Genomic DNA, 7,847 nt, shown 5'->3' with positions numbered 1-7,847 from the left:
TCCGCCCTCTATTTTTTGGAAATCTTCCAATTTAGGGAAGTCGCTGCTGCGCGTCGCTGTAACGCCCCCCTGTGTTTAGGTTCTCTGTCATTTCGTATGTCTTTGGTGTCAAAAGGGCAAATCCTTTTTTCCCCCCTAAAGACTTTATTTATTCATTCATGAGAGACACACAGAGAGAGGCAGAGACGCAGGCAGAGGGAGAAGCGGGAGCCCGCTGCGGGACTCGATTCCAGGATCTGGGATCACCATCGGAGCCAAAGGTAGATGCTCAACCACTGCGCCCCCTGAGCGACCCAGGCACCTCAAGGGCAAATCCGTCTATCTCAGGGATGGACCCTTGTGCCCAAGCCTCCAAGTAAAAACAGCTCTTCCTGCACCTCGCGGGTATTTAAAACACAGTGAGGGGAGAAAAAAGCAAAGCAAAGCAGTGGATCCAGATGTTCACTGCACCTGGGACGTTTGAAAAGCAGAGAGGAACAACGAGAGGGGTTCTGAATGGCTGAGCCTGGGAGGCAGGCCCTACCCGGGGTCGGCTTAGCTGCTGTTCTCTGGGTGATCTGGGAGCCAGGGTCCTGGTTCCAGTCTGAACTGCTGGAGCTGCAGGAGATGGCTCAGGGTCCCCTCCGGTCTTCTGTGGGTATGTATTTGAAAAATCCAGTCTTTCCCTTCTGTAATTTTCCTTTGCTACTCACACAGAACTGCACTCTGACACTTCTGGTCACCAAATATATGTTTTTTCCTCACACGGAGCAATTCGGGGACACCAGCTGGGAGTCCTACAATTTAATTCAATTCTGACACAATCTCTCTAGACATAGCTTTAGATCCTACAGATCAAGGGTGGTGTCCCTCAAGACTGCCCCTCCACCTTCACATGCCAGTTCTAAGTCCAGGTTGGTACTTGTGCTTCTGACCAATTGGCTGTAAATCTGAGGTTTCCACAGTGCCCTCCACTAGTGCAACTGATTTGCTAGAATGGCTCACAGAACTCAGGAAAACAGTTACTTACTGTTACTAGTTTATCATAAAAGGATATAGCAAGGGCACTTGGGTGGCTCAGTCAGTTAAGCATCTGACTTTGGTTCAGATCATGATCCCGGGGTCCTGGGATTGAGGCCCACATTGGGCTCTCTGCTCAGTGGGGAGTCTGCTGCTCCCTGTCCCTCCCTACCTGGTTGTGCACGTGTTCTCTCTCTCTCAAAATATATTTTTTTTAATTTTAAATTTATTTATGATAGTCACACACACACACACACACAGAGAGAGAGAGGCTGAGACACAGGCAGAGGGAGAAGCAGGCTCCCTGCACCGGGAGCCCGACGTGGGATTCGATCCCGGGTCTCCAGGATCGCGCCCTGGGCCAAAGGCAAGCGCCAAACCGCTGCTCTACCCAGGGATCCCAGGAAAGGAGAGGCTCCCTCTCTCAAAATATTTGAAAAAAAAAAAAGGATATAGAAGACACAGATGAGCATTCAGATAGAAGAGCAAGGTGTGTGGGAAGGGGCATGGAGCTTTCATCCCACTTCTGGGCAGGGCACAACTACTCTCCCTGAACTTCCACATGTTTGTCCACCTGGAAGCTCTCTGAACCCCAGCACTATTGGGATTTTATGGAGCCTTCCTCATGTAGGCATGATCATTTATTAACTGCATCTCCAGCACCTCTCTTCTCTCTAGAGGATGGGGCTGAAAATCCCAAACTTTTTTTTTTTTTTTTTAAGATTTTATTTAGTTATTCATGAGACACACAGAGAGAGGCAGAGACATAGGCCAAGGGAGAAACAGGTTCCCTTTAGGGAGCCCAAAGTGGGACTCATCCCAGGATCCCAGAATCATGACCTGCGCCAAAGGCAGACGTTCAACCACTGAGCCAACCAGGTGCCTGCAAACTTTTATTTATTTTTTAAAAGATTTTATTTATTCAGGAGAGACAGAGAAAGCAGGAGAAACAGGCTCTTTGTGGAGCAGGGAGCCTGATGCGGGACTCGATCTTAGGGCTCTGCGATCATGACCTGAACCAAAGGCAGACGGTTAACTGAATGAGCCACCCAAGCACTCCCCCAAATCCCAAACTTAATCATGGCTTGGTCTTTCTGGTGATCAGCCCCCACCCAGGAGCCCATTCAGAGTCACCTCATTAGAACAAAAGCCACCTCATCATCCAGGAAATTCCACAGGATTTAGGAGCTCTGTGCAGGGACAGGGTCAATGACCAACTAGTAGTACAAAAAATGCTCCTAGTGCTCGGATCACTTAAGAAATTACAAGAGTCTTACAAACTGGAGGCAGAGACCAATCAGTACCTCAGAAGTCACCAGAGGCTTGTAAACATACCAGAAAGATCTTTAGCAAAACCAAATTAAAAAAGCATAAAAACTCCTTATCTGCCCTGGGGAAATGGGACAGAGGTATTCAAGGCTGCCACAATGACTGGAATTCAATGGTGGGGAAAATTTTTCCCCAGTTAATTTTTTTTAATAAGCTTTATTAGATTGTTTACAATTTTTAAAAATATAAAAATGAGCGGCACTTGGGTGGCTCAGTTGGTTAACTGTCTGCCTTCAGCTCAGGTTATGATCCCAGGGTCCTGGGATCGAGCTCCACATCGGACACCCTGCTCAGTGGGGAGCCTGCTTCTCCCTCTCCCTCTGCTGCTCCTCCTGCTTGTGCTCATGCTCTCTCTGTCAGACTAATCTTTTAAAAAATATATAAAAATCGGGCAGTCCCGGTGGCTCAGCGGTTTAGGGCCGCCTTCAGTCCAGGGCCTGATCCTGGAGACCTGGGATCGTGTCCCATGTCAGGCTCCCTGCATGGGGTCTGCTTCTCCCTCTGTCTGTGTCTCTGCCCCTCTCGCTCTCTCATGAATAAATAAAATATTTAAAAAAAAGTATATAAAAATTAAAAAATCTGAAAAGCAAGGTGTCAACCAGAAAAGCCAGAGCTGGGATCCTGCTGAAAGCTGCAGGTCCCCCTCAGGCCAGGGAATTTGAGAAGACCAAGTAAAAGCAGAAGACTTGCCCGCAGCTCTGCAGAAGCAGGATGGACAGTGGTGGGGGACCCTTTCCCTGTCCTGGTTTTTCCGCCTTGGACCAGAGACTCCGTTCACCTTCCATCTGCCTTGTGTTGGTAAGAACACCTCCCGCCCCCTCCCCCTTTCCTCAGCAAACCCAAAAGGTCATGGGTGCCCTTCCTTAGGGGGCCAGATGCCAGGTTACTGTGTTATAAAGTGATGCTAGTTTCATCTGGGATAAATCAGACCTGCCCACCTGGCCACTTGGGCCCGTCTGCCTTTCCACAGGCAGACCTGGGTGTGGGAGTCTTTAAGATTTGATTACCGTGGGAGGAAGGAGGCCCTGCCTGCACTTGACCTGCACTCTTCTCTTTTCTTTTCTTTTCTTTTCTTTTCTTTTCTTTTCTTTTCTTTTCTTTTCTTTTCTTTTCTTTCTTTTCTTTCTTTTTCTTTTTTTTCTTTTCTTTTCTTTCTTTTTTAAAGATTTTATTTATTCATTCATGAGAAACACACAGAGGCAGAGACACAGGCAGAGGGAGAAGCAGGCTCCCTGCAGGGAACCCAGTATGGGACTTGATCCCAGGACTCTGGGATCTCACCCTGAGCCAAAGGCAGATGCTCAACCGCTAAGCCACCTAGGAGTCCCTTGACCTGCACTTTCTAAACCAGCTGTTCTCAACAACTGGGGAGGACCAGTCACAAAGGACTAGAGGTCCCAGGCTCCCAAAACATAGATTTGAACTGAGCTGTAAGGAGGGAAGAGCGCTCTCCTCCCCTTGCTCTTCCCCCTCGACTGAGGGCAAAGGCAGGCAAGGCTGCTGGGAGGGGTGATACCGTGCTCCTCACCCTCAGTGAGTCAGACAGTGATCAGACCGTCCGCCAGGGTGGACTGCCCTTCATTGGAAGGTTAAACCTTGAGTGCCACTGACAAAGGGTCCCACCTAGGCCATGCCCTTGGGGACAGTGAAGACACTATGTAGGAAATGTAGCGGGGATGTGGCAGGGCCACCAGCTTTAGTGTGACCTTACAGAGTAGGAGGATGGGGCTGATGGCCTGGCATTCCTGGCAGCCCTTCTGTTTTTTTTTTTTTTTCTGGAGGGAGAGAGACATATGGCAGGGGTGGCACTAAAGTCGGGTACTGTATGTGCTGGTGTTAAAAAGTGAATTCTAAGACTCCAGAGCATACACTCTGAAGGGGAACAGAATATACCACCCCGAAATGTGTTACTTTGGTGTGTGGATTATTTTGAGCTGAAGGCAATCAAGACCTAAAAGACTCAGGAAAAGCTTTTTACCTCTCTCTTAACTGCCTAAAAGCATCTATAAAGGGGTCTGGCCCAGAAAGCAAGTTTTTTTTTTTTTTTTTTTTAAATCTAAGAGACTTACCTGCATGGCAAGGCCAACGTCTGATTACTGAACCTATTCTCATCATCTTATAAATTGTCCTCCTTCTCTTTGGAGCCCCAGGCCCCTTGTCCCATTCCTTAGCACAGGATGGCATGTGAGCCTTAATTGCCCCATTGCCTTTGAGTCTCCTATTTTTATGGGGCTCCCATATGTACAAAATTAAATTTGTTTTTCTCCTGTTAATCTGTTTTATGTCAATTTAATCGTTAGACCAACTAAAGAACCCAGAAGGGAAGGAGGGAAAATTTTTCCTTCTCAACAACTTTGTACTCCTTCGTGATTCATCTAAGTTGATGTAACAGATCCAAGGATATATTGGCTTAGAAACGACATTACTTCTAAGGTCAATGATCCAGGGGTGGTGGAGAGGCTCTGCTCCCTCAACAGGTGGCTGCCTTTCCTGCCTCCAGGCAGCTGGCCCAGGACTCTTTATCTCCCAGACAGAGGATACAAAGACAGGAAGGAGGGAGAGGTAGTATCCTTTCTAGGGCATGATTCAGAAGTTGAGTGTGTTTCCACTCATATTCCATTGGCCAGAACTAGCCATGTGATCAACTTGGCTTCAGGAGAGGCCAGGAGATATGGCCTCTGCTTGGGTGGCCAGGTACCCAGTTAATCCTTCTATTACAAAAAGGAAGAAGGAAGAAGGGAAGATGTTGAGGGATATTTAACAGACTCTCCTTTGTGTTTAGTAATAATAATTGCCCCGATTAATTGAGGTCCTTCTGTGTGCTGGGTATACACATACATCATCTTTACTGCAACCCAGCAATGGATAGGGTACCAAACTCTAGATGCAGAAACCAAGGCCAGAGGGATTAAGTAGCTTGGCCAAATTCAATCAGCTAGTGAGTGGCAGGTCTGGGATCTAAACCCAGGCCTGACTGGCTGCAAATTGCTGGGATACCGTAAGTACCACAGCATTCTAAGGCCGAGGTGGGGCTACCCTCTGTCATAGTGGCTTCTGGAGACTAATCCTGATTGATATGGTGTGGGGGGATTGGAAGGGAAATGGAAGGCTGGGTGAGGAAGGAGGTAAAGGGGATCACTTGGAACAAGCAAACCCTCTCCAATTGTTTTATGCTCTCATGTGGTAAAGCCTCCTGGGCACACAGTTTTAAGGGCACAGTGAGGAAAGGTTAGGAATTTCTGTTCCAACCAAATGACTAATTCTTCCTTCCTTCCTTTGAAGATGGGTAACTTTCTGACTAAAATATTTATAAAATAAAATGTTTTCATAATGAGGGATATTGAGAAAAGAGGATTTACTATTTCAAATGTCATAAAAGCTCTTATTTCCAACTTTGAAAAGTCAGGAAGGTCCTGCTCAGATAGAACGCTGAATCCAGAGATTTGTAAACTGAGATGTGAGAGGTGGGTGTCAGGCCTTGCACCTGTTTGGGTCATTTGCCCTCGTGTCTGGTTCCGTCTTGGGATTTCCCTGTAAAATTTCATTTGAGGAAAGGAGTCTCTGAATAATACTTGGAAACTTCTGAACTAGGCCAAATAGAATAATCTTATACATGATTCTTATTTATTTTGAAAGATCATTTAATTGTTTTAAATAGATAATACATGTATATGGCTAGGTTAAAAAAAAACCCACATTGTAGCTTCTGTTTGGCTCTCTTGGATTGTTCTCTCTGGGGAGCTGCTGCTGCATTGTGAAGACACTCAAGAAGCCCTATGGAGGGGTCCATATGAGAGGAAACGAGAGGCCTCTTGGCAACAGCCACAGAAGGAGCCATCTTGGAAGCTTCCAGTCCTTGGCAACCTTTCAAATGACTGGACCCTTGGTTGATACTTTGACTGCAACCTTGTGAAAGACCCATCCTAGACTGTTCAGCTAAACTGCTTATTCCTGACCCTCAGAAGGGTGTGAGATAATAATATTGTCTTATGCCACTAAATTTTGGGGTAATTTGTTATGCAGTAATAGATGAGTCATATGGGATCCCTGGGTGGCGCAGCGGTTTAGCACCTGCCTTTGGCCCAGGGCGCGATCCTGGAGACCCGGGATCGAATCCCACATCGGGCTCCCGGTGCATGGAGCCTGCTTCTCCCTCTGCCTGTGTCTCTGCCTCTCTCTCTCTCTGTGACTATCATAAATAAATAAAAATTAAAAAAAAAATAGATGAGTCATATAATCACTATCCCTAAGCTCCGCTCCAATCATCATAGGAACTCCATTTTATGAAGAAATGGAGTTGCTACCAACACATGAAAAAATGCTCAACATCACTCAGCATCAGGGAAATACAAATCAAACCCACAATGAGATACCACTTTATACCAGTGAGAATGGCTAAAATCAACAAGACAGGAAGCAACAAATGTTGGGGAAGATGTGGAGAAAGGGGAACCCTCTTACACTGTTGGTGGGAATGCAAGCTGGTGCAACCACTCTGGAAAATAGTATGAGAGTTCTTCAAGAAGTAAAAATAGAGCTACCCTATGACCCAGCAATTGCGCTACTGGGTATTTAACCCCAAAGATACATCTGTAGTGATCTGAAGGGGCACCTGCACCCCAGTGTTTATAGCAGCAATGTCTACAATAGCCAAACTATGGAAAGAGCCCAGATGTCTGTTGACAGATGAATGGATAAAGAAAATGTGGGATATATATACAATGGAATATTACTCAGCCATCAAAAAAGAAATCTTGCCATTTGTAATGATGTGGGTGGAACTAGAGGATATTATGCTAAGCGAAATAAGTCACTCAGAGAAAGACAACTGTCATATGATCTCATAGGCAGAATTTAAGAAACAAAACCGAGGAGCACAGGAGAAGAGAAGAAAAGAAAAAACAAGATGAAATCAGAGGGGGAGACAAACCATAAGAGATTCTTAACCATAGGAAATGAACTGAAGGTCGCAGGGGAGGGAGATGCAAGGATGGGGTAACTGGGTGATGGGCATGAAGGAGGGCACGAGATTTAATGAGCACCAGGTACTCCACCTCTGAAACTTGAAACTCATAATATACTATATGTGAATTAGCTGAATTTAAGTTTTAAAAAAGGAAAAGAAACAGAGTCTTGGAGGTTATATAATTACTATAGGTCATGGTAGGCAGCAGAATGTCCCTCAAAGGTGCGTCCCATGTCCTAATCCTATAACCTGTGATTTTGTTAGGTTACCTGACAAAGGTGAATTAAAGTTCCAGATGGAATTGTGGTTGCTAGTCCCTCACTTTAAAATAGGGAGATTATTTTGGATTATCTAGGTAGGCCCAATGGTTCTAAAAGGGAGGCGGAAAGGATGAGTCAGAGGGAGATGTGGCTATAGAGGAACACCAAGAGTGTTGGCTTTAAGGATGGAGGAGAGAGGCCAGGTGCCAAGGAATGCGGAGGCTGGAAAAGGCGAGAGAACTGTCTTAGTCGTCTTGGGCTGCTATGACAAAATATCACACACCAGGGTGCTT

At 46.1% G+C, this 7,847-nt stretch overlaps 1 protein-coding gene across 1 annotated transcript in view; it reads left to right on the top strand.

The window, feature by feature from the left end:
• The first annotated feature begins 29 nt into the window (after window positions 1–29).
• The window catches only part of GPR55 (G protein-coupled receptor 55), a 69,878-nt gene continuing 62,060 nt past the window's right edge, over window positions 30–7,847 (top strand). Inside the window, exon 1 of the transcript XR_003142623.3 lies at window positions 30–3,126. The gene's annotated coding sequence lies outside the window, so the exon portion shown is untranslated. The remainder of the gene's footprint in view (window positions 3,127–7,847) is intronic.

Source organism: Canis lupus, chromosome 25 (genome assembly GCF_003254725.2).
Source record: "Canis lupus dingo isolate Sandy chromosome 25, ASM325472v2, whole genome shotgun sequence".
NCBI classification, from domain to species: Eukaryota; Metazoa; Chordata; class Mammalia; order Carnivora; family Canidae; genus Canis; species Canis lupus.
Note: the sequence above shows the minus strand (reverse complement) of the source record. Positions and strands in the feature narration are given on the sequence as shown.